General features: G+C 45.8%; 1 protein-coding gene across 5 annotated transcripts in view; it reads right to left on the reverse strand.

Annotated features, from left to right (window-relative positions):
- The window catches only part of PLXNA4 (plexin A4), a 424,624-nt gene that overhangs the window by 146,799 nt on the left and 250,553 nt on the right, over nt 1-27,272 (reverse strand). The window lies entirely within an intron of this gene.

A 27,272-nucleotide genomic window follows, 5' to 3' on the forward strand; every position in this document is an offset into this window, starting at 1 on the left:
CTGCTTTTGCAGCTCAGAAGGCATTAGAGTAGGACCTGAAACACCCATCTACTGCCAAAATACCCCATTTTATCATCTATTTTTCTTTTATTTTTCCTTTTTAATTAAAGTATTTCAGCGAGAGTTTTCAAAGGCTGAAGAGACTGCCCAGCCTGACCTCCTGTCTCACAGACCAGCGCTTTTGATTCTTCTTAGGTTTTGTGAGCCCCTCACAGCTTTTGAAGCCAAACACACAATTTGGGCCCAATGACCTGATGGTCCCTTTTCCATTGAATAAGCTTCAGAGAGGCTCTCTAATATCCAGTCGATTGCTGGTGTCTTCACCCCAGTTCCTGTCAGCGGGGAGAGTTTATTCCCTCAGATGACAGCGTGTGGTATTATCCTGATGAAACACCACTGAGAACTGCCAGCTCTAAACTGCAGAACAGTTACTCCTGACAAATGACGAGGGAATACACCTGGATCCCAGGGACAATTTTTTACTTGGCACAACATTCAGGAGAGTTTCAGCTGTGAAGTGACAGATTAAGATCTATCCTGGCTGCATCTGTAAATCAACCAAAAACTGGCTTTGCAATTTAATTTTTTTAATATAAATATATATTAGGCAGAATTCCAGCTCTGTATGAAGACCTTTTCTGCTTGTATCAAAAATTGTTTTTCTCACCCCTACCCACAAATCCACATTGTAGTTGATAGTCTACAAGCAAAAGCTGAAAATGTGCAGTTTTGCCTCTGGCAAGTGGCAGAAGCTTTAGAAAACTTCAGGTAGAAACACGTTGGGGTTTATTTACCATTGCACCACTGCCTGTGCTAAGCCACCCAGAGAAACCAACTGTGGCTACTGAAAACCTTTAATGAAAAAGTGAGAACGTGGAGAAAAAAATCCTCAAAGAAAAACCAACACAAACTCACATTTCTCAACTGAATCTATTGCCATGAGCATAAAAACACAATCAGAACAGATCACAGAGCAATAAAAGTTATAAGAACAAAACAGGGAGCCAGTCATTCAAACTCCTCTAATTACGGTGGCCTTGGCAGTGATGAGTAAATGGTTGAATTTCATGATCTTAGAGGTCTTTTCCAAGATTCTATGATTCTTTCAAGAAGTTTAAAAATTAAGATGGTTTGGCCATGAATGAGGTTGTTCCACCTTCCTTAAGCTTATGATCAAGAAGGTATCACCTGCTCATGAAGTATAAACTTTATGCCTCAGGGTTTCACCCAATTAAACTCATTGAACCCAATAGTCTGTGTCATATCCAAATCTCCAAAGGGACACTTTTTCTTTACGAGAAGATACCAAAAGGTGGAGATATTATAATTTATTATGCCAGCCATTCCCACCTCTTAGTTCCACCTGAGAAAAATACATTGTGAGTTATTTTATCTCAATCACATCAAGCTTGGCCATGTCTGCACTGTGGCCACCAGAGGACTCAAAGAAGAAGCAGATAATTTAGTTTTGAAAGACTCTAAATCTGCCGTTCCTCAGTCAAGATGCAATTCCCACCTGGTAATTAGAATTTTGTGAGCACAGTTGGGTTTGGCTCTGCAGTTCCCACCCAAACAACCCTCAGTTTGACATATGGTGCTGCTTGATTTATCCTCATTAGCTCTAGATAGTTCCATCCAACCTCATTCCTGAGCCAGTTAACACCTGTCTGATAGAAGTGAGCCGTGGTTAAGAAGTTTAGATCAGAACATGAACTTTTCCAACACCTGGAGATCCTGGCTTGAATGTTCAGAGTCAAAATCCACTTGTGGCTCTGATATATGGACAAGACAGAAATCCCAGAGGACTGAAATTTGCAATTTCTTGGCAAATTGCTATAAAGAGAGTAGATAAAAGGTGGTCTCTGTAGGTTTTATTATTATTAGTTAATTTGCCATCAAAGGATATCCAAATTTGTTCCAGTGGCAGGTAGAACCTACTGGGAACCCAGATCCTCATCTTTGCTGAAATGTTTTCTTTCCAGTGTGAATGGGTATATTTTGTGGGGTATGAGTTGTTTTTAGGAGCATGCCTGGCTTGTGCTGCTGTCCTAGAGACCACAGGGATGTGCCATGAGCTTCCCACATCCTGTCAATCCCACCAGAGTGTGTCCCGTGTCACCACGTGCATTATCCCTGCCCTAAAAGTCCTTTCACGAGTTCACCTCAAGCAGCTTTATTGTGAGATTAATTAAAACTCTACCACGCTGATAAATGTCTTGGGCTGGAAGTGTCAGACCTTCCAATTAATGCAGAAAGAAAGCACAAAAAACAAAGGAGCTGCGACTGAAAGAAAAGCCACCTAAGGGTCGTCTGCTGAAAAGAGGAAGAACATCAAGCAAATAAGGCACATCAGAGGTCTTATTTTCTTTTTTGGAGCATAAATTGTAATTAATTCAGCTCAGCTTTCCAAGTTGAAGGGTTTGGGGGCTGACTGTGTCCCTCCAGGGAACAGCCAGCTTTTTGTGCTGCCACTGAAATATCAGGAAAAGGGAAGTCCATGCAGCCTCCCACTTACAGAGCCTCTCCATTATTCACTGGGATGAAGGGGCCAGGCAGTGCTGAAGGTTGAAGTCTCCATGGCAAACCAGGCTGTGATCACTCCTTCCACCCCTTCTCCATCCTTGGAAAGTCTCACAAACTCTTCAAGGTTATTTCCCAGCCTTGGTGAGGATTCCTACCTCTGGCCCTTCGTGGGAGTAGAATCTGGACTCAACATTTTGCAGCAAATATCTTAGAATCCTGGAACATCTGAATTGGAAGGGACCCACAAGGATCACTGAAGTCCAGTTCTTAGCCCTGCACAGGACAACCCCAAGAATCCCCCACATGCCAGAGAGTGTTGTCCAGATATAACCAGCAGTTCAGAGGGATTAGAAAAGGAAAGTGTCCCTCATTTTGGGGCATTAGGAGCCAGTTTGGGATAATTTCTCTTTCAGCAGTGGTCACAGCTTCACTGACATTTTGGCCTCACTGTGCCAGAGCAATATATGGATGTAAGAACAGACTGCTGCTGTTCTCAGGGCTTATATCACATATATTAGGAAAATACACGATATTAAGAAAATGTTCTTGCCCCAGAGGGTAGTGGGACACTGAACAGGCTCCCCAGGGAATGGGCACATTCCCAAGGCTCCCAGAGCTCCAGGAGTGCTTGGACAATGCTCTCACGGATGCACAGGGTGGGATTGTTGGGGTGTCTGTGCAGGGCCAGGAGCTGGACTGGATGATCCTTGTGGGTCCCTGACAACTCAGGATATTCCTTGAGTCTATCCCCACATCTCCCCATTTTATCAAGGAGAGCTGAAGCTGAAAGTGAGGTCTCAGCAGCAGAAGGAGGATGTATCTGAAGGTGTGTGTTTATGGCATCTGAGCAAGCTCAAGGAAGAAGTTCAGGTAACACCTGCTCAGTGAACACCAAGTTATTAAGTACAACATATTTAGGCTTTGGGTTCATTGGAACATTGAAGATATGAAGGTGAGGTCCCTACAGATGCCTGTCCACACACCTGGTGGACATCCAGGAGCTGCTGTGCTTCCTAAGGTCTGTGCATAGCAGAGGGACAGATGATCTCTGATCCAGAGTGAGATGCAATCCCAGAGCCAGGGTCGGACAAGGTGAATCCCACATCCTTCTCAAGGGCAGAAAGGGAACAATGAGCAGGCCCAGCTGCCACGGCTGCAGCAGGATTTGAAGAGATATTCCACTTCATCAACAAATTCATTCACTGCTCCCCAAAGAAATCATTCACGAGATTCTGGCTCACAAGAACATCTTAAAAATCTGGCAAAATCTGCAAACTGCTGAATGGTTCAGAGCTCAACTGCTCCTTCAGGGTGTTTCACACACCACCTCACCTCTGATCCTGCCTAAATTCCAAACTGCAGATTCTCCAGCTCCCAGCCTCCCTTCCCCTCCCCATTTCTAGTATGAATGAGTTACAAAAAGTCATTTAAAACAAAATGATTGAGTTTTTTTGGATCTGATAGACAGTAACAGCTAATCCTGTTAGAAATTTGGCTCCTGCTTCTGCCATTATATATTCACAAAAGCTTCTGCTATGTGCTCAGTCACAATTTTTTGGCTCAAATTTTTGACTTTTTCATTTCAATATACATTACTTCTTTTTCCCCTTAAACTGCCAGCAGTCTGGTCAAAACCTGAATCATTGCTCAATCTCTGTTGTTATAATTGGATGTTAATGCAGCAGCAGGATTTATTCAGTCTGATGGACTAAGTTAATTTAAATGTACAAAAAGGCATCTTAAGTAGCCAATTTCCTTCCCAACAGTCAAAAGATACATTCCCAAAACACTGAACAGTGGCTCTGTCAAGCCATGTGGGTTCTGTGAATGCTGCTATCTTTCGAGGCTCAGCCAGCCCCAAAAAACTGCAGAAAGATTAAGAGTGGAGCTTATTTGATTTCAAAGCCCTGAATAGAGTGTTCATGACAATACAGTTTATTAAATAGAGGAAGGAAAAAAAAACCCCACCTGAAAGAAGCACAGGCTGAAGCATTTCTGCACCTGAACAAAGTCAGTGAGGGTGTTCAGTCACCTGCACAGCATCCCAAGATGCTGATTTTATTTTGGCCCGAATTATGGACAAAGGGACTTGGATTTCCTCTGTCATGTTTGATATCCTGTGCCTTATTACCTGACCTACAGACTCAGTAAAAAAAAGCAGGAACAGGGAAAAGCAAAGCCCAGGGAGCTGAAGCACATTATTTACACTGGTGAGTAAAGAACTCACATGGGGAGATCTCAGACTGGTGGGAGAGGAGCTGCTCCTGTGGGGATGGAGATGAGGATTTCAGTTTGATTCCAGCCTGCCACTCCTGTGTGATAAGCAAATAACTTGTCAGTCCCACTGGGACAGGGAATGTCATTTCTCATCAGACACCCCCAAGCTCTGCCTCTTCATGGTAGCCCTATTCCCAGTAAATCCACACTTACATCCTTGGGAAGCTGGGGTATTTAATTAAGAGCGTTAATTGGAAGCAGCAGTAGCTGTCAAGGACAAATGACACAATAATTAAAGTGGGGGTCAGTGTCCTGCTGTGTGGCAGAATAAATTACCTGATTTTCACCAAGAGCCCCCTACCTCCAGTTGTGTGTTTGCTGCTCCTCCTCCTCTCCCCTCTCTGTTCTGAGCTGTTCTGGGCACCTTTGGTGAGAGATGTTTGCACTCTGGTGCTGCCAGAGCAAATCCCCAGCCACAACCACACGACACTCACACCAACAGAGGTACAGCAAGAAGAGGAATAGAAAGATTTGACGCCCACAGCCTCTGTGGCAACAGCTCCAGGAAACTTTGGGGTAAGGCTGAGTGATGGCAGTTCCCATCAGATGTTCTCACGATAAGATTGCTGCTCCTACAGCAGTGAAATTTGCTTTGCACACCTTGCAGTGCATTCTTCTCTTCATAAGTCTCTTGGCAAGACCCTGCCCTGTAGCTGGCTCGGAAAACCCCCCAAATCAGGGGTTTTTTATTTAGTCCATGCTGGGCTCCATTTCTGATCCATCAAGTCTGTCAGTCTTGCAGCTTGTAGGGAACAGCTCTGTTGTGTCAGGTGTGAAAAGTGAGGGCTTTGCCTTCTCACTAAACTCTGTCTGCAGCATCAGAGTCTAATTCTAAGCTAGAAACCTGGGCTCTGTTGAAGGAGAGACCTTTTGCAGGGCAGGATTTGTCTGCTCTCTGTTTTCGATGTCAAGCAGGCATGAGATAAATCACACCCTGGATGTGCCTGTGTCTGTTCACTGAATATAAAGGAGTCTGGACAGCCGAGTCAGATGGAGACATTTACAGGATACACCACAGCCACTGCGTGAGGTGACTCCCACATCAATGCTACACTTAAGTTTCTGCTCTTCCTCAAATTTTAAAACCGAGAACAATCCCCAAATATGCTCAGACCTTCCCTCTTCCTAATTGCAGCACCAGAACAACCAGTCACAGTACAAAATATATTTTCTTTAATGTCTTGGAGAGCGGTATAGGAAATTCCCTGTGTTCCATAGCTAGAAAACCATTCCAGAACTCCAAAGCCCTTGTGTGCTGCCAGGGGCTGTGTTTGAACAAGAGCCTTTCCCCATCTTCTCTGTCCCACAGCCTTCACACAAAGCTCATCCCTGCTCTCTGTTCTGGCTGTATTTACAAAGGAACAGACAGGTAACAAAGATTATCTCAGTCCTTTTCTTGAAAGCTTGGCAGGTTCCCAGTTCTCCCTTTACAACTGCTCAGCTTATGCCCCGTGCCGTCCCTTCTTCAAAGAATTCCTCCTCTCCGTAGTGACTCTCTTCCTAAAAACATCACTCCAGCAGGAGCAGGGGGCACAGCATCCTGCTGGGAGCTTGGTTGGGAGCCTGGAGGTTGGAGAGTGTTTCACACACTCAGAGGTTTCAGTTCAGATTTCCTCCGAATCCACTCATTTTTCCCTTACCAAGAATGCAAAACCGTTCCTCAGCTGGGATACCAATGGTGCATCCCATTGGCACAAGGCAGAGGAATTTTTAGGAATGCCTTGTAAAAATCAGTTTGCCAGCTCAGAGGTGTGGAAGGAGAGACAAAGGATTTTACCCAAACCTGATGAACCCAACCATCCTTTTCCCCACCCTACAAACCATCAGCTCTGACCAACTTCCTCTGCCTGCAGCATTCTGTCTGTATTTCTCCCAGCTGAATCCAGGTAGCTTCACATCCCCCCTTCCTTGTTTACACTAAATCTTGATCCCCTGGTCAAGTGTTTCAGCCTGTAAACTGTGAAACAAATGAGGTTTGGCTAAACATTTGTGTTCAAAAACCTTCAAAAAAAGAGCCTCATGTCACAATTAATGCAGGGCCAGCCCAGGCTTAATGAGAGCCTGTGCCTGTGTGGCCACTGGAGCGTGGCTGCTGAGCAAGGGAGAGATTGTTACCCAGGCTCCAAAGAGGCTATATATAGATTTAATTGGGATCTGTAAAGGAATGCATGACACTGCAATGGGTTTGTCAAAGTCCAGCATCACTTGAAGGCTCCTGGTGGAGACTTCAACAGTTAAAACACACAGGGAGAAGTTAAGAGTTGTTTCTGCTGGTGATGGCGCTTTACAGCTCGTGTTGTCCCACTGTCTTTCCAGATGTTCCCACCTCAGAATCAGAGAAAGGCTTGGGTTGGAAGGGACCTTAAAGATCATCTGGTTCCAACATGCCCATCGTGGGAAGGGTTCCTTATCCTCAGCTATCAGTGAGCACCTTCCCATAGATTAGTTCTCCTCAGCAGCCCTCTCAGGTATCCTGTTGTGTCCATTCCCATCAATTCAATCCTATCACCACTACAAATTCCATCTTTGCACATTTAATGTCTCCCTGGGCTATGAAGTTCTCATCCTCATCCAGTTGCCTGGAGGAACTTTGCCTCCCCTCTCTCCCCAGGCCACCACTCCTGACCCAGGCAGTTCATGAAGGACTGTGTTGATCAAACTCCCTTGTGTGGGATACAATCCCTGCCAGCACTATCAGGCTACAGGAACTGTGGCAGTCTGATAAATGCTCTTTTTTCAGTCACAATCAGACTTTAAATCCCCCATAATTCCATACAGGACCAGCTGAACTGGCTGGGACCAACACCCCACACATCACAGTTCAGTCATAGCCGACAAGGAAATCATAAGACCAGGGTAAACACATTCATGACCCCAGCAGCTGCCCAGCCTTTGGTTGTTTTCATTTAGGAGAACTTCTGCATCTTGTCTGTCTCTCCATCATAACCCAAAGAGCTCTTTCTTTTCTTTTTTTTTTTTTTTTTGGTTTATCCTTGAAATTGCATTGATTTTTGCATCCACAGCATGCTTTGCCAGGGATTTTCACAGATCCAGAGCCCACTGCTTGAAGGAATCACCTCCTTTCATTTGTTCAGGACTTGATTTTTCAACAGTGTAATTTCATGCCCTGTAATTCTTGTATTTGCAGAGGTGTTGAACAGTCGGTTCCTATCCATCCCCTCCTGCTATTCCTAAATTTGCCAATCTCTCCACACACCCCAGCTCACCTCCTTCAAGGCTGAGGACCTCCTGCTTCTTCAGTCACTTCCCACATGGAAACCACCCCATACCTCTCATCACAGCATCATTAAGGTTGGAAAAGTCCTCTAAAATCATCGAGTCCAACCCAGCACTGCCAAGGCCACCACTGACCATGTCCCCAAGTGCCACATCCACACGGCTTTTGAACACTTCCAGGGATCGTGGTTCCACCACTGCCCTGGGCAGCCTCTTCCAGTGCCTGACCACCCTTTCCATGAATAAATTTTCCCTAATATCCAACCTAAACCTCCCCTGGTACAACTGGAGACTGTTTCATCCTGTCCCTGTTCCCTGGGAGCAGAGCCCGACCCCCCCGGCTGCCCCCTCCTGTCAGGGACTGGTGCAGAGCCACAAGGTCCCCCCGGAGCCTCCTTTGCTCCAGGTTGAGCCCCTTTCCAGCTCCCTCAGCCGCTTCTCATCAGAGTTGTGCTCATTCTTCCTCTTTTAACCATTTATTTACCCTTCTGTAGCCAAATATTGGGCAAAAGGAGAGGCTAAGAGGTGGCTGAGGTCATCTCTGTAACCTTCACCGCCTTGTCCCCTGCCTGCGCTCTCAGGCACTGATCTCACCAAAAACTATTAAATTGCTGTCTTTAGCAGGGTGTCACCTCTCAGTTTGAGGCACAGGGCTGCTCACATCCCTCGGGCTCATCCCAGGTGACAAAGACAATACATCAGGTTGACCTGTGATTGTTTTATCGAAGGCAGGTAACTCATAAAACTTGATTGCTTTTAGCTGAGTGGGTGTGCAGTGGTGCTGATCTTCACACAGCTCCCCAGAGGCCACACTTCTTGCCACAAAAAGTGGCATTTGGATCGTTCCCAGATACCCTCACACACCCCCACTCCAAATTTCCTCCTCCCGTCACTGCCTCCTCTCTTTTTACACCTCGTTCTCCGTACAGTGCCCTCAAATCTCTCTGACAGGAGCTCCTCAGGCAGCATCAGTCAGAGTGATAACATCAGCTGAAGAGTTCTGAGGTCACACTGGTTAATCTGCAGCCCAAAATCTTCAGATGTGAAGCATGGAGAGCAGTGATAACATTTGCTTGCAGCTGTTCCTGAGCAAACACGCATTAACCCAACCCACAGCCACAAAATTGGGGCTTTCGGGGCTGTCACAGCACCTGTGCCTCTCCAGAGCACTCCCCACCAGCAGCCTTCCTGAGGGTTTCACTCAAGAGTTAAGCAAGATCCAGGGAGAAAACACGAAGCAGGCTCTTCCCAAGCCCTTAAATTTACATCTCAGTTTATTAAAGGAGAGAAAAGCAGACAGCACTCCCTGCTCAGCTGGCGCCTGTGGGAGCCCTCAAGGTTTGGGGGGTAATTAGTGCTGCCAAAAGAGACAGCAGCCAGGCAGAGATGCAGGCCGCTATTTTGGGGCACATCCATTTGTCTTTAGACATCTCTGCTGTTTGTTTCGGCGTGGAATTAGAGGGAAGAAGAACCCGGCAAAGCCCAGCTCCCTCTCTGTACGGTTTTAACTCACAAAGGGGGCTTGAAATGAAGAATTCCTGCTGAGTGCAGTGAGGTTTGCTCCATCCCAGTGCCCATATTTCAGTGCATGAAGTGCATACCTGGTGCAGCAAGCACTCCACATGTTTTCCCAGCTTTCCCAGGCATTCATCTTGCCATAAAATGAAAGTTCAAGGATATTTAATTCGGGGATCATATAAATGCATAACTTTAAAGGTCACAAGGGACCACTACATCATCTGTTCTCACCTCCCGTACATCACAGGCCACTGCCCATCTACTCCTAGGCTGAACCAGATAATCTGGGTTTAGCTAAAGCATCTCACCTTGGAAAGACCTCCCATTATGATGTGAAGATACCAGGAAAGGCAGTTAATCACTCACACCGTAAAACGCTTGCACACACCTTAATTTTCAGGTGAATTCATCAGGCTTTGGCTCCCAACCACTGATCTTTATTTTGGTTTTCTTTTCTAGGTTGTAAAGCCCTTTAACCTGCTGTTTTCACCCTGTGAAGATACTCAGAGATCCTAATCAAGTTATTCCTCAGTCTTCCTGCTGATAAATCACCACTGAGATGTTTTTCAAACTCTATGAAGACCGTTCCACTTCCTACAAATAATGGTGGGTCTTCAGTCCTTCTTTTCCTCTCTCCCACCCTCCTGCACTCCTCCAAGGGTGCAGGATGATGTCAGCCTGCTTCTACAACAGGCCAGATGAGGAAAAACCCTTTGGAAGGATGTGAAGAGATGAGCCACTCGCCCATTTCAGCCATTGCTTTCTAAGACACGTCTCCCACTTCCCGGCCTGACCTAGATTCCTTCCTGTGAGACAGCAAGGTTTGCATTTGTTTTGCCTGAGGGAGCCAAAGTCACCCAACTGCTGTGCCCTGGTGGTGGTTAATGCTGAGCTAATAGTTGTTCCACTGAATATTTTATCTGTGGGATTTAATATCAACCTCACGCTCATTCATGAAAGTTTTCGATAGATTTGGGCCCAATATTGATCCCTGGAGAATACTACTAGGAAAACCCTCAGGCTCTTTGAGAACTACCAAGTATTAAGCCATTTCAGAGATCTCTTCATGCTATTTTTAGGGTTTGGGACTTTTTTTTAATGGGAACAGGCTGCAGAGGTGTCTCAAGCACCATGTGGAAAGGTAAAGACAGGGTGTCCACAAAGATAACTTCATTATTTCCTTCAAGAATGGATCACCCTTTTCCTCACAAATTGAAAAATGTCCTATTTTTCATAAAAACACACTGCCCAGATGCCATTTGGCTCAAATCAGGAGCTTCAGATTTATTTAATATTTCTTGATATCACCCCTTCTAGCCCTCAGGAGTCATTAGAGTGGGGGCTGGATATTCCTAAATTATGAATAAATTCCCCAGAATATTAGATGTAGGGTAACTCAGGTCTCAGGTGTGCAAGGTCATCCTCAGAAGAGCCTTGCATTAACAAGTGCCTGTTTATTGTAGCTTTACACCTAAATTCCCTGGTGAGGAGCCCAAAGTTATACAGGATCAACCTGGGCATTGGAAAACCTGTGGAGCTGTTAAGATCTCCTGAGTCCTGGTAACACCCCTAAATTTAGGCCTCTGCACCATCCCTGAGCTTGTGCAGCAGCACACAAGGTTCTTATTTCTCCAATTAGTTTCATTTGTGCTCTGGTGAATTTTTTCACATTTCTCTCCAGCCAAAGCAGAAAGATGAGACTCCCACTGCACCTTCCTTTTTATGGAAAGACTGACCTGGCGCCCAGATTTCTTGGGGAAAAACAGCTGGCATGAGGCTCTGCAGAGGAACAGAACTTTTGTCCCTGCAGAGGACTACTCAAATTTCATTCAAGGTACAGCTTTGGTGCTGTATGAAACAGGGAGATCCCATTTCAGCTCCTCACTGCCAAGCCCTGAGTTCACAAAAGCCGCTGCCGAGCAGGAGCGCAGTCCAGGGGGGCAGGGACAGGGGCTGGGGATGATGTTTTTGGATGGCTACATGATCAACGCTGCCAGCTGGCCTGTGCACAAAGCACAGAGACCCAGGAGACCCCACAAAGCCCTTGCCAGCTCCATCCAGGTGGTTCCCAAACTGGCACCCTGAAAGAGAGCGGGATTAGCTGGCTAAGGCACCTTAAAGGAGCCCTCCACCTCAAAGATCAAAGGCACGCTGGCTCCGGGGCTCTGGTTACACCTGCCTCCCTTGTGGGCATCCCTTACAAAAGGATTTGGGCTGGGGGATTTGCTCAGGTGCATTTCACAGTGTTCACCAAAAAAAACCCCAATACAACCCCCAAATACCCTTTTGTCCCTGGCCACAAAGCAGGGAGCCGTGCTTGGCATGTAATGCAAGGGGACAGCAATGAGAGCAAGGAGCAGTGCCAGGTGCTCAGAGAGCACCTCTGAAACATGAGACACCCTGTGCAGCTCAAAGGACTCTCTCCTCTCCTCCACCTCCAGCAGCTGGGAGAGCAAAGCTTCCTCACTGCTGGGGCAGCCCCAGCACCTCCCTGCAGGGCTGCCTCACAAGCAGGTGACACTTCTGCCTCTTGGCAGGACACTGCTGCCCCTACTGAACCCCTTATCCATGTCTCACCCTCATCCCAGAAAGAAGCCAGTGGCTTCAAAGAGTTTGCAGTCTCCTTGCAGAGCTCAGGATGCTCGACTTCCCCATCTCAGTAGCAGTGGTGACCTTCCCCTTGCTCCTCTTTACTCCTCCTTTTCTCCAGCCAATGCAAACACACAGCAGGGCTGGAGCTTCTCACCTGTGCTCCTTGGACCATTTCAGGAAGGGGACAGGGAACAAACAGAATCAGGGATGAGAAGAAAGCTAGGCCTAGCACTGATGTGGCTGCCCAAAGGTCAAACACATTCATCCTTTTATTGGCATTGAGAATTGACACCGGTTTGATAAAAGCAATCTGGTCACTGTCTAAATTCTGCTGTGGCCACACATGGCCTGGCTAAGAAACCCTCGGATGCACAGACTGGCTGAAGTGCAGGGAAGCTGAGCAAGCTGATATCCTTTCTCCTGAGCTCTGGGTTCTGGGTTTGGCCTCCTTCCAGTCACAACAGTCTCGTGGCATCCATAGGATCAGCAGAAGCGCTGATGATCCCAAATCCCACTCCTCCTCAGCCGTCCCTGTGTGTTCACACCCCCAGCCTGGCAGCCAGCTCATGGCATTTGTAAGCCCTGTCAGGTTTGTACAGCACAGCAAAGGGGCTGTGGGGAACATTTCTTTTATTTATCAGATTCCATTTCACACTGGTGAACCATAAAATTACAACCACAGCTTTTCCCAGCCTGTTACGGATCTATGACATCTGTCTGTCTGTCTCTCTCCTACCCACATGGGTGCAACGTCATGGCAATAATGGATGTCCTGAAGGAGCAATTTCACCTCTGCTTCCCATGGATTACAGCCTGCCTCTTTCTGAAGCAGCAATCCCTGCCCCTGGTTTATTAACCCAGCAGCAGGCGTGGAGAAAAGCCCTCACCCACCCTGTCAGGAGAGTGGTTTCCTCAGCGTTTATGGAGAGCAGGAAATTAGGAATGTATTATCAAGCCAGCTGAGGATCAGGTTCAAATCTCACCAAAATAATAGCTGAGGAGGAGAGTTTCCTTCCAGCTGCCTGGGATTTTACCTAAGGAGAGCTGTAGATGTCCTGCTTTAATGCCAGCAGTTACAGTGTCACCTTTTTAGCTCGTGTTTCAGGAAAACACAAGAGTTCATGCCCCTGTTCCTTGATCTTCTCCAGAGGACACACAGATTTTATAGGTGTTTGTCCCAAAAGGAGGTGAAGGGAAAGCGAGGTTTAACACTTATCTCTTTTTTCAGCCATCACTCCCTGAATCAGCAACTCCAAACATCCTTCCCTGTCTGAAGATCTTATTTATACCTTTGGAAACAGAAATTGTCTGGGAAGAAGGGAACACAAGCCACGTAGGAGCACTGCTCAAATCCCTTCCTGGCCAGAGACCCACACCTGCACAATTTATTTAATCTCCAGTTCCCTCCATGCACCCAAAGCATCTCTGAAATGGACACAAACCCCACCCAGGACTCTTTCTGCCCACTCCTTATGAAGGGAGGTGGCACAAATGGGGATCAGGCTTTTTTTTTCCTATTCACAGCACAAGTTAGCTCCTATTTGCAGCTCCCAAGGATGCTGTGAAGCTCCAGGACTGGTGGGATTGCCTGGTGCTAATGGGGGATGCTTAGAAAAGCGTGTTCTGAATCCCTGGAAGCATTTAGCTCAGCCAGTTTGTTTTCCTAAAAGATATGAAATATTGCTGAGCTGAGGGCTCAGAGCAGACATCTCCCTGAGGAGCTCTGTGACCTGAGTTATGCAGATCGCATTAGACAATCACACCGGTCTCTTTTAGCTTTCAATTCCATGAATTTATAAGTAGTCACCAAATAGTTCCAACCATAATTGTCAGCCCGGCTGAAAAGAGCTTAGCTAGGCACACAGGCTTTATGTGAAGTGAAAAGTTTTCATTATTATTATTATTATTATTTTTATTGCAGACGGGTTTCGTCCCGCTCAGCTTTAAACTCCATTTTCTCCATCAGGATGCAGATTTCACAAGACAAGTTGCCTGACCCAGTGACCAGGCCTGTAATGGGACTGGGTCATTAATTGCCATATTTGCCAGACAAGGATGAATTGCCTCTTCCAGATGAGCCACACAGACAGCAGAGATGAAGTTTTCCATCGCCCTAGATGTGTTTTGTATTCTGCTGATGCATAAACATCCCAGCAATTAGCTTGCTGTGTTAGGGCTCCCTTTTCCACATCATTTTCCTGAGGATTTGTATCAGAGTTTTTGTGGGCTGTTGGCAGCACGGGCTTTTAAGACAATTCACAGGGAAATAACGACTTAAAGGGTGGTCAGACATTGGAGCACGCTGCCCAGGGGATGGAATCACATCCCTGGAAGTGTTCAAAAAACACCTGGATGTGGCACCTGGGGACATGGCTGAGTGTTGGCCTTGGCAGTGCTGGGTTAATGGTTGGACTCGATGACCTTGGAGGTTTTTTCCAACCTGAATTATTCTGTGATTCTGTGGCAATTCCAGCACCCTCAAATATTAGTGCATGAATCTGAATTCTTTGCTGTTTTGGAGTGTATTACAGATTTAGTGCATCTGTGATGCTGGAAACTCTGGGAAAGAGGAGGGTGTTGATTGATGGTGTAAAAGGAATTTACCAAGTTGAGAGGAATTAATTGAATTCCCTCTGATTAGACCAGGGAGCTGTGCCTCAAAAAAGCCCCTACTCCTCTCCTACTGATTTCATACAATCACAGAATGGTTTGGGTTGGAAGGGACCTTCAAGCTCATCTCATTCCAACCCCTGCCATGGGAAGGGACACCTTCCACTATCCCAGGTTGCTCCAAGCCCTGTCCAACCTGGTCTTGGAAACTTCCAGGGATGGGGCAGCCACAGTTTCTCATTTCCTCCAAGAAATTGGTCTGTAGTATCAGTGAGACCATCACTGGTAGTTCCTACAACTTGACCTCAGCTGAATTCCTAAATTCAAAATCAGAGTAGCCCATTAAAAATCATCAAAATTGGTTCTTTGAATACAGACTGAACAGCTCCCCCAGATCATGTCTGCAGAAATCATAATCCTTTCATAAAATAATCTAATGAATTAATTTTCCTATGGCTCGAGACAGGTCAGATCTCAGTAAAATTCCATTTCACCAGAACATTCAGACACAGTTGAGGATCAGCTTCTCCATTTCCTTGGCTTTGTTTGTGATTTTTTTTTTTAAATTTATTTTTCCATACAATTTGTCGAGCAGAAGTTGATGCACGGCCTTTCTTGCAAAGGATAGCTCAGAGACCAATTAGTCAACCCAGGGACTGGCAAACTCCTCCTAGCACAACGGCAGGACTGCCACAAAATGGCAGCTAAACAAAGATCTATCTAGCTTTTAGAAATATTAACCTTTTTATTGACACTGCCATCTATCAGGAGGTTGATTCTCTGAATGACAAGGTGGGAGCAGCCAAAAGCAGAGCTGAAGCCACCAGCTCCCCCACCACCCCACAGATGGGGAGCAAATGCCCAGGGGTGCTTTTAGGCATAAAGACTCACTAAGAAACCATTTTGGCAAAATAACGGAGATTAAAGCATGATTTAGAAGTTCAGTTTATATCAAATGCTCCCTTAATTACTTAGAAATTGACAGATTCAATAAAACCTAATATCCAGCCCTCTCTGTCTCCTATTTCTGCTGTCAACTACAGCCAGATGCTTCATAAAAGGTGAAAATGTCCTACAAAAAGGGCCTTGTATTAGGTATCTGCATTTTCTAACACCTAGAGAATGGTTTATAATCTGAATAACTTAAGACTTCTAAATGTCCAGAATGTCTAGGCAGTTTGTTTTTTTTTTTTTTTTCAATTAAAAATCACATTAAAGCATTAAGCTGCAAAATGCTTCATTTGTGGAGGGTTATTTTTCCTGCCTTTGCTTGCAAATGCATCTCCAGGAATGTTGTTTAGAATGAAAGCTTGAGGATTAAAGAATAAATAACCACCTTAGTCCTTGTCCTGGGGAAATTCTCTCCAACAATGGAGAGAATCATTGCCAGGACCCACTGCATCGGCTGAAATTACACTTCCACGGGGAGGTGCTGGTTCACAGAATTCAGTCCATCGAGCACTGACAGATTGCAAGGAGCTGTTTTTAGGCTCAGCACACCAGAGAGGAGGCAAAAAACTTGTAATTTGCAAGTTGTGCACCTGAACTTAGAAATGCTGAGCTGGTTTTGGAGCAATAAGAATAACCTTTTTCCAAATAAACCTTTCCTCCAGAAAGGAATTAGAGGATCAGGTGTTCTGCTGGAAATATCTGTGGTAGCAGTTTATCTGGGACAGTTGGAGGGGTAGGAGGTGAGAAGGAACTCGGACCCAAAGCACAGGAGCTGAAGGGTCTGAGGCAGAATAATCCTCCAGAGATCACGATTTGGATAAATATGTATGAACCAGCATTAATAAACCATTAATGAGCAGAAGTCTGGGAGATCTCTCTGCAGATCCTGTCCCTGCTTGGGAAATCATTGTCTCTAAGAGACCACTGAAACCCTGGATTTCACATTTTGAGAGGCAGAAATGCTGAGTGAAGACAATTAATTTTCACCCTTCATGAGAGAAAAGGTGAGATCAAGGGATGTTCTTCAGGTTGTCCACCAAAAGGAGGGAAATTAAAGCATCTCCTTGTTGTTAGACAAGAATTCCCAGGCTTGATAAACAAAGCTGAATTCCCAGAGCATCCTTGAGCTCCTCCCGCTGCCGGATGTTGATAAGCTGAGGACAAACCCCATGGATTATTGGGAAATGAGGGGTGTCAGAGTGCAGCTCCACCTTTACCAAACTGGTTAAAACAGGGGGAAAAAACAGGAGAAACATATAAAGAAGTTCCAAAAACAGGGAAGTGAGACATGGTGGCTCTGATAAAAGTCCCGAGTCTTCCTCCATGCCTCCTCTGTATCCTGGATGTGGGAACTGCATCCAAACCAGAGTCAGACAAAATCAGACTCAGATTTGATTTTCAGCTTTTACCTTTTCTGCTTTGTTTTCTCCAGGTCCCTGCAACCACTATTTCTTCATCCAGCAGGACTGAGAACTGGAATCTCCTCAGTGTTGTTTCTGGGGCAGGATCTCACCTGTCTGTGGGAGCTCAGGCTTGGGGAGTTGTTCCATCCTTTTCAGAGGTAAAAAACATCGGCCTCAAAAGAGGGATTTGCTAGAGAAGCTGTTCTGCTCTTTTCTCCCTTTTTATTTTTTCCCAGTTAAACTTTAAGGAAAGGCTGAGGATTGCAAATGTGATATTTGGCTAGGAAAGATTCCAGCATGAGGAACCACCACTCTTCCTGTTGGTTCGAAAAGACCAGTCTATTTAAGGTTCAAAACCATATGTTGTTCTCCCCACTGCAGCTCCATCCCTTTTGTTGCCTGGCTGCCAGCGAGAGGATGCCACTTTCCTTCATCTGGCTCAAACCCATGGTGTTGCTGATGGTACATCACGGATTATTCCCTAAATCTTGGTTGTGTGACGATGTGACATCTCAACAGAACTCCCTGCCAATGCTGTGTCAAAAATACTCCCAGCTGATGCCACTGTCACATTTGCCTGGGAAATCACTGCTGTCTTTGAAAACAGGAAAAGGGCAAGCAAATAAACCTCGTCCTACACAGCTCCCTCCTCTGATCCTGTTACCTGCTGGTGTCCTCAGAAATTAAACCCAGCTTCCTGGGTCAGGGGTATTATGTCTTGCACCTGCTGAATCCAAAAAAATCCCAGATTTGATTGGCAAAATCTTCACATCCTGGGGTGTGGGAGACCCACTTCTTTGTTCCTCACCATGGAATCGTTAAGGTGGGAAAAGGCCTCCAAGACCATCAAATCCAATCTTCAGTCAAAATACCCCTATATCCACTAAACCACAGGGTGAAGTGCCAGATATGCTCAGTTTTTGAATGTTTCCAGTGATGGTGATTCCACCACTGCCTTTGGCAACCTGTTCCAATGCTTAACCACTCTTTCAGTGAAGAAATTTTGTCTAATATTCCACACGAACCTCCCCTGGATTCAACAACTCGAAGCTGTTTCCTCTCGGGCTTTCACTTACCTGGGAGAAAAGCCTGGCCCACTGAGCCCAGCTTGCCACAGCCTCCTTCCAGGTAGTTGTAGGGTGTAATAAAGTCTTCCCTGAGCACCCTTTTCTCCAGAGAAGAATAGGAATTCTTGTTTCTGCCAGCAACATCCTCAGCAAAAAGCCCCACATCTTTTGCTGAAGGTTCCTCGTGCCTGAAGGTGGAAACTGAATGAAGTCCCACCTCTCATACTCATAGTAGAAGCAGAACTACTACTGTGAGTAGGACTTGTGCTACTTCATCTGCATTTCTCACCCATTCTTAATCAAAAAGAGGGTTCAGCTGACGAGTGGACACTAATGACAGCCAAAGCCATCACTGCAGACATGGTTCAGGTACATGAACTCCACCAGTTTTGGAGGAAACGAGCACACACACGTGAGTAAAGTCTCGAGTAACAACATTTTAGCAGGTCTCAGATGACACAGGAGAGCTGCAGAAATGTCGAACCTAACCCCATTATTCAAAAATAGGAGCACGCGATTAGACAGGCAATTATACACCGAGGAGCTTAACATGAATTGTGGGTAAAAATATCAGAAACAATTTTTCAGGATTTAGTGAGGGAAGCACCTTGTAAAGCATAATTGGATTAGAGGAGACAGCCAGCATGGATTTACAAGCAGGAGGTCTTTTGCTTAACTAACTTGTGGGGAGTTCTTTGAAGCTGCAGCATTACTGCCAAGGTAGGCAAGGGAAATGTAATAGATGTTATGCACTGAGATTTCCCAAAAGCAATTGGAGAAGTTGTACAGTGAGATTATCAGCTAATGGAAGCGGCCGTGCTGCAAAAGTGGGCTGGCTTAGAAAAATGGCTCAGAAGCAGATAGCAGCCAGTGTGTGGGCTGGCTTGCCATGTTCACTCTCAACCTCAAAAGGGAGTGATTTAAGTGCTTGGCCTGGGGAAGAAGGAGGTGGAGGGCTTCAGGCTTGGAGATCTCTTCTGCTCAGATTTCAGAGAGCTCCCAGCCTTTTGCAGTGTGTGAGTCTCCCAGCAGAGCTCGGTTTATCAGTCCCCAGGATGGGGACAGCCCAGGGAGATCATTCCTCCTCAAGAAAGAGGGACAGTTCAAAGGCAGCCCGGCTGCACAGCCTGCTTACAGAAGGAAACCCAATCTTCCTTGCCCTGAATGACTGAGGAAACTAAGGCACAAGCAGGAAAAGATGCTTGATCTTACCCAAATCAGTGGCAAAAGGAGCACAGATCCCTCTGGCTCGTGTTGCCACACTGCCCATTCAAAGCAGAGGATTTTTGTGCATGTGCAGGGTGAGCACAGCCTGTCCTTGCCACAGGAGAGGCCAACCCCACAGGGAAAGTGGAAAGGTTTTGGGAAAGATGGACGCTTCAAAGAGTGGGCAGAGGGGGTCGTGGCAGTAGGCACAGGGCCCTGCAGCAGGAGATGCTCTGCTCTCAGCCCCTCAGCTGCAGCCAGAGACAAATTTCATGGAGTTACAGAGTGGTTTGGGTTGGAAAGGACCTCAAAGATCATCCAGTGCCATCCCCTGTCATGGGCAGGGACACTTTCCACTATCCCAGGTTACTCCAACCTGGCCTTGGAAACTTCCAGCTTCTCTGGGCAACCTGTGCCAGGGCCTCACCACCCTCCCAGCCCAGAATTCCCTTCTAAATCCAAATGTAAATCTCTGCTCTTTCAGTTTTAAACCATTTGCTATCAGGATGTGTCCTGTAAAAAGCCACTCTCCCTCTTTCTTATAAGCTCCCTTCAAGTAGTGAAAAGCCACAATCAGGTCTGCCCAGAGCCTTCTCTTCTCCAGGCTGGACACCCCCAGCTCTCCCAGCCTGTCTCCAGAGCAGAGGGAGCATCTCTGTGGCCTCCTCTAAGATCTGTGGATTTCCATCAAGAGGATGTTAAAGGAGAGGGATCTGAGGGACCAGATTTATATCCCAGTTCCCAAAGCTCTTCCCAGGAGCCAGCTGTTCCCTGTGTTCCTTTTCCACACCATATCTCAGTAGCAAGCAACACTTTGCTCCCAGCTCCAGCTGCTTTTCTTGGCTGCCCTTGGAGCCTCCAGAGCTGACAACATTGGAATCCAGGTTCAGGGCAGCCCTGCTGCCATCCAACAGCAACGGGATCAGCACATTCCCAGGGACTCTGCAAGGCTTTTATGGGATGCCCTGCTCCAGCTATCAGGCCTCACCCTGCCTCTCTCCTCCTCTAGCACTGTGGCTGTCATCCACGTCATTCCTCCCGGCATCCTCCTTCCCTTATTCCCTCTTCCCACCTTCCCCCAGACCATGACCCACGTTTGTTATGGATCATTGTATTTACAAAGCTTAAGCTGAAAATCAATTTTAATTACCAAAATCAGATTGCTGTATCAATAAATCACTGGGGGCCCCTCGGAGACATGGACAGAAGGTTGCACCTGGATCTGGAGGGAAGGAGAGATAATGGCTCATTTTCCCATCGGGCCCCTCCCTGCATTCAGTGGACAGGATTCATCAGTGTCATTACCTTTTGTATTGATATGCAAAGAGGTATAAAAGGGACATGAATAAAACTGGAACCAGTTTTATACAAATAATGTTGGCTGAAACTTGATTTACCAGTGACCTCCTGACCAGAGCTTTTGAAAAAAAAATATTTAGGATAGTTGTGATTATCCATCACCATTTCTACCAGAGTCACTCTTACTTGAACGTGTGCTGCTTCAAGGGATTTTCTTCTTTCTATTCCAGCATTTTTCAAGACAGGCCCAAAGGTGGAAGAGGAAAGAGGCTCCAACACAGAAGGGGGGCTGGGATACGGGGCATCCCAAAAGGTAGTTGGCTCCTGCACCATGATGGATAAACACTCCTTCAGGCCCTCTTGGAGAGGCCACCACAGCCAAACCAAGCCTAATTTGACAATTATTTTGGCACCTTCGTGTCCAGATCCACAAAGGGATGTAGAAGGTTGCTGTCATCAAAGAGAAGAAAAAAGCTTAAATAATCAGAGATCAGCCCACAGCAGAAAGCCATGATCACACCAACCATCTGAGACAGACACAAGCATTTCACTGCTCTTCTCAACCCCAGACCCTTTCCCTGGACATTTCTGAGCACTTGGGGCTGAGCCCTTTGGGAATCTACAAACCCTGGGGATTTATATAAATTTGCCTCTCCTGAGAAAAGTCTAATTAAAATAAAAGCTTGAATTTTGTTGGGTTTTTTTTGGTTTTTTTTTTTCACTGATGCATAACTGCCAAGGACTTTCTGCATTTTCCCTCGCAAAATTAGTCCAAGTCTGGCAAGGCCAAGTGTGAGGGACAGATAGAAAATTGTCTTCAGAGAGCTCCAAAAGCACCTGGGAGCAGACACACATTGTCTTATCCATCAAAGTTGTTCTCCTTTGACTCTCATTCCCCTCTGGTGGATACATCAGGCAGGGCACCAGGGAGCAAATAACAATAAATTGGAATATAATGGAATAAATGGTGACCCTCACCTCAGACACCCATCAAACCCTGGAGAAACATATAAAGCAGTTCCAAAAAGAGAGAGGTAAGAGATGGTGAATTTGAGAAAAGCCCAGAGTCTTCCTCCATCCCCCCTCCTGCATCCTGGATGTGGGAACTGCATCCAGACCAGAGGGAGTCAGACAAAATCAGACTCAGATGGAGAAAACAAAGCTCCTGTGAGGAAAAAGAGCTTCCTTGGCAGTCAACAGAGGCATTTCTTGCAAACAAACCTCTTTTATCTCCCTGATACTTTTATGAGCACCCAGTTGATGCTGCCAGAGAAATGCGGTCAGCAGGGGCCAAGCCAGACCTTCACAGTGGAGCTGATAACAGCTCCTGGCTGGATCTCTGGCAGTTTCCTCTAGTGCTAAACCCTCAGGAGTTATTAGAGGTGATAAGTTCCCCCTCAAAGCCCATCTTTTCTTGTTGCATCTTCCCCTGTTCACCCTGCATGGATGACACAGAGCTGAGCCCTTCCTGGATGCGGCTTCCAGGACCTGCGTGCCTTTTTTCTGTGACCTCACAAGGCCATCTTAGTGCTCTGCCTTATAAAGCACAAGAATTTTGACCAACTGAGCCTCGATTTGGGGCAGGAACACTTCCTGAGTGAATCAGGGTGCAGGAGGACAGGGAAAACCCAATCCTGTGTCAGTAAGACCCAAGTGGAGATGAGCTGGACCACAGGAACAAGGCGGATCCTTGGCCATCTCTGCTGGGCCTGGTGTTTTTCCAAACACAACTCTCCTGCCCTTTTTCCACTGTGGGTGGCAGCAGGAATGCCAGCTGTTGGAAGTCTGTGTGCTTTTCACCCACCCACAGCTCCACGTGTCCTCTCCCAACGCTCGAGCCTGGTGCACAAGGAGGAATTTTCCGGGAACTTGCAGCTCTGAGTGACTGCAAGGGAGGATGACTCTGCTCTTCCACAGATGGTCCCTATTGCCATGGTCTCCTTTCCAGAGTGCATTTCTGTGCTCAGGGCCCTTCCAAGATGCTAATATTAGCCAGGCACTCCGTCCTCATGCTTACCATGGAAGTTTTACTGGAGGCACCTGCAGAAAGAGGCCAAAGGTTTGCTGGATGGTTGAAAAGAGCTTTGGGCCTGAAATATGAGTTCTTAAACACTTCTCCCACACACTCAAACTCAGGAGGGAGACGAATTTTCTCTTTTATCTTCCTAACAACCCTAAAGCCTAGCAAGGGACCAGCAGGTGGAATAATGGTTCTTCCGTGTTTGAGGACTTATAGACATGGCATTTGGGGACATTGTTTAGTAGTGGCCTTGGAAATGCTCTGTTAATGGTTGGACTTGATGACCTTGGAGGTCTTTTCCAACCTAAACAATTCTTTGATTCTGTAGAAAAAGAAATCTAAAGAGTTTCTGGGTTTGGTTGGTTTGGTTTGTTTTTTTCTGGTTTGAGTTTGTTTGGTTTTTTTTTTTTTTTTTTACTTTAATAAATTTACACAGAGACAGAATTTTTTTCTTACTGCAAAAACAGAGAAAAAGAGTAAGAACTGACATAAATTTGGTCTCATTGTCTTCCCCGAACAATGACAGTCAATTTTTGTCTATAAATAAAAGACTGATATTAAGAGGGAGACAAATGCATTCATGCAAAATTTTGAATGAGGTAAAAAAAAAAGGCACAATTGTCTCTGTGACCAAAAATATATGTCTTGGTTGGTGCCTCCAGAGCATCCTTTTGCATACAGATGCTGATTTCTTGCATATGTAACTCATCACCCAGCAACTGCCTCCACAGCACATACGTATTTTACATATTTTTTCAAGTGGCTGAACATTTGACCCAAAGATTCCTTATGAAGGCAGGGCAGTTGTCTGTTGGTTGGGTTATTTTGGTTTTTTATTTTTTTATGATAATGACGCAAAAAAGAAAAAAGAAAGAGAAAAATGGGGAAAAGTTGGACTCTTCCATTTTTCTGCGTGAGGTTATCATGACATGTGGACAGGTCAGAACAATCATCTTTGCAGGAATAGCATCCAAATAATGAGATTACAACTAATGGCTTCTTTTCTCTTTGCTTTTGCTGAAGTTTCAGTAGTTCAGTCCCCATTTTGGTTTCCTGCTTCAGCTGAAGGATATCCTTGCTACTTTGCAGGGAAGTTTTACTTAGGGATGGTGGTTTTTACCATTTTTAGGCATTATTCTGGTTATCAGCATGGGGATTGTTTTATTATCCAAACATGTACAGTGGTGTCAGCAAAGCCCCCTCTGCAGAAACCTTAAAACTTCTTTAGGGTGCCTTGATGCAAGATGTCACAATCTTTTAAATGCTGACCATCCTCTTCAGGATGCCTTTGGATTTGGACTTTAAACCTCACTTGAGCTGGCTCTCAAGACAAGAATTTTGCTGGCCTTCAAGTAGGTGTTTTCTAGCCCAGAACGGACATCTTGATGTGTCCCCATGGTGGAGACACATTAAAAAGACCTGAGCCCTTCTTACCCTTTGCTCTGTTCCAAAGAGGAGGTCATTCAGGGAAGTCCCTGGTTTGATTTGGGTTTTTTTTGGTTAGGAGACTACCACAGTCCACTCCCACCTTGCAGTATTGAAGCCTTATCAGATCCTGTGGGTATTTTTGGGAAATAGGGATCACCAGACTGAACTGTCTCAGCTCATTCCCCAAAAGAAGATCCTCTCAAACATCTTCCTCTGGTGCCTTGCACATCCAAACCTGGAGGGGATGCACCAGGAAATTAATTCTGCCAAAGGGGATAAATGCAATGCCCACTCACTTCTGCTTTCACTGACAAGCAGGGGAAAAGGAACTGAGCTGGAATCTCTTGTGCAGGGACAGAGGGGAGATCAACGAGACGTGACACTGCGGTCCCAGACAGAAAACCACATCCAGTGTCACACTGCACACAACTCCCACTCATTCCACCATCTCCTCCTTATCCTGGCTCCATTTCAGTGATGGGTCAGTTAATTTTCCTCCTGGCCATGATCAAAAGTGAGGCCCAGGCATGGTTATAGATCTGATTTGGCAAAGTCTTCTTAAAAGAAACAATCCCTGGAGCAGTCTGAGCTCCTGAAGAACACTCGGGCTGTCTGACAGCTGATGCTGTTTTATGCACTCAGCCATCCTTTCATTCACCAGAAATGTATTGCATTAAGATTTATTAAATTACATTTATTAAATTAAGAAATAAACTTGAAGCGAGCTGCCTCCATTTGCATAATGGGAGGCTGTGCAGCAGATGGGGAATGGGGACCGTGGGCAGGCAGCACCACACAGGAGCCTGCAAGTTTGGGAGATGAATATCCTCCAGAACACTCTCCCAGTTGTCTCTGAATGGAAAATAACCACAATTTCCATGGACTAGGTGGTGACAGCAGGGTCAGTGGCAGGGGACAATGAGCAAACTCCTGGACCCCAGCTGGCTGGGACAACCTTATCTATTCAGCTTGCTCATCTGGAGCTGGCTCATATTCCCAAACAAACCTTTGGAGGACTTCTGGAAAAGCGTAGCAAATACAAACAAATGTAATTTCCCCAAGAGGGCAAATGTTGCCCAGATACTCACACAACCCTGCATAAATAAAGCTGGCAGTGATTTCAGCTCCAATTCAGCAAAGTGGAGGAGAACTGCTGGCCAAGGGAAGTCCTAGGTCTCCTTTTAATTGATTTGTTAATTTTGATACCTAGAAATTACCTCATCATCACCTGATCAGTGTCTGGTTAAATAACAAAGCCTGGAAGACAAACAAGGAAAGACTCCTGGGGCAGCAGAGAAAGCTGATGAAATTAGGAGCAATTTATGCTTCATAATCCTGAGCCTGCTTTAATAAACGGTTTCACGCCAGGTAAAGATCCTGTTGGTGGCATGAATTGCTCTAGCTCAACACAGAGGCAATCCCAGCAAGACTTCCAAGAATCTTGGGCATTAGTCAATTATTTACCTGATTAACAGATTCCCTGTTAAGCTGCATATCAGGTATTTATCACTGAAATTAACTTAGAGAAATGAGTGCACAATTGCAAGGGATTGCTCAGAGCCAGCTGGAGAGACGTGGAATGAGATGCTGCAGGGATAAAACATCTGTAACCCAGCTTGTCCTGGATCCACTTCCTTGCGGCTGATCCCATCCCAGAACTCCAGGGGATCAAGCTTAGAGGATTGCTTGTGCTGAGCCAGATGTGGGTTATCACAAAATGGCCTGGAAGGAACCTCAGAGATCACCCAGCTCCACCCCCCTGCCATGGGCAGAGGCACAGGGAACCTTTGGATACCAGATCCAGGAGGATGGGAAAAGGGACAGAGCAGGCAGAGAAGAAAAAAAGAGAGATGAGCATCAGGTGAGGGTAAACAGCTCAAGAAAGTAACAGCAAGGCCTGGAGGCCAGGGGTCAAGTGAGGCAGTGAGGTCCAAGGATGCAAATTAACCATTGACCTGATTTTCTGCATTTCCACCAAGGCCATCCAGCACATTGGGGAATTGGGCCACGTCTGTTCCATCGACAGAAGGGGGTTTTGATTTTGATTTTATGGTGTCTTTTTTCTGGTCTAAGTAAAACCGAAGACTTCCTTCTCCCATGGGAGGGTTTTTAACTGTCTCCTACCTATTGCTGAATTCCAGAGCTCACTGATCATCAAACAACCCTTCCCGCACAAAAAGCTGTTCATTAATGATCTCCAGGAGAAACAAATCAGATCTTGCTCATTGATTTGAACCTAAACTGGCCACGAAGGTAGAATTAAGATCAGCTGTGGAGAAGTGGTCAGACCTACATCAGCAAATCGTTAGTCAGGGGTGGTCGAGTCCTGAACTGGTTAAACCACAGATCCACAGTGGTGAGAGGCTGCGGAGAACTTCTCCTGACACCTCTGTGCCCCGCAGAGCTGGCACTGGGTGGACTTTGGAGTTGAAAGTCCCCAGCCCCGGACTATGGAGCATCTGGTGTGCAGATCTCCCTGGTGCTAATTCCTCACAGATCAGCCTTCATTAGAGAAAATACCTGACAAGTTGCAGCTCCTGCATTCCTTCTTCGGAGTTATATTTAGATCCCTGGTTTAGCTGTATCCTTGTGTTTATTCCCCCAGGCACGTGTTACAGCCAGCTCCAAAATGCTGATATGCTCTAGGTGTTGGTGACAAGATGTAAATCCTGCAGGGCTGCTTTAGCAAATGCTGTTTGCACAAGTTTTGCAGTCCCCATCCCAGGGAAAGATTTGCTTGCATTGCTTTCCTTTTATTTCCATTTATTCAGTTTAGTAAGACTATCATAAACCAGTAAAAGCAAAGGAAAACTCTGTTCTTCCATGCACTAAGTCTCAAACCTCAATTTTCATTGGTTTCTCCTCTTAAAACATAGTAAAAATGTCACTTTCATCACCAGAGTTCACACACTGTGGGGCAAAACTTTAGCACTATAAATTGTATATTTGAGTTCAGTGCTCATCCAAGACCACCAGTTTATGTGTCCACAGAAGTTGTTAGACTTTGGACTTGTCTGCCCACAAGCTTTACATGAATTTAATTCAAACTAACATATTTCAACCAGAATTTACTTTCAACTAGCATATTTCAACCAGAGCATTTTGTTCGTTGACTTTTATTTCAGTTTAAAACTTTATTTT

This window comes from Corvus moneduloides, chromosome 4 (assembly GCF_009650955.1).
Source record: "Corvus moneduloides isolate bCorMon1 chromosome 4, bCorMon1.pri, whole genome shotgun sequence".
In the NCBI taxonomy this organism is placed as follows: domain Eukaryota; kingdom Metazoa; phylum Chordata; class Aves; order Passeriformes; family Corvidae; genus Corvus; species Corvus moneduloides.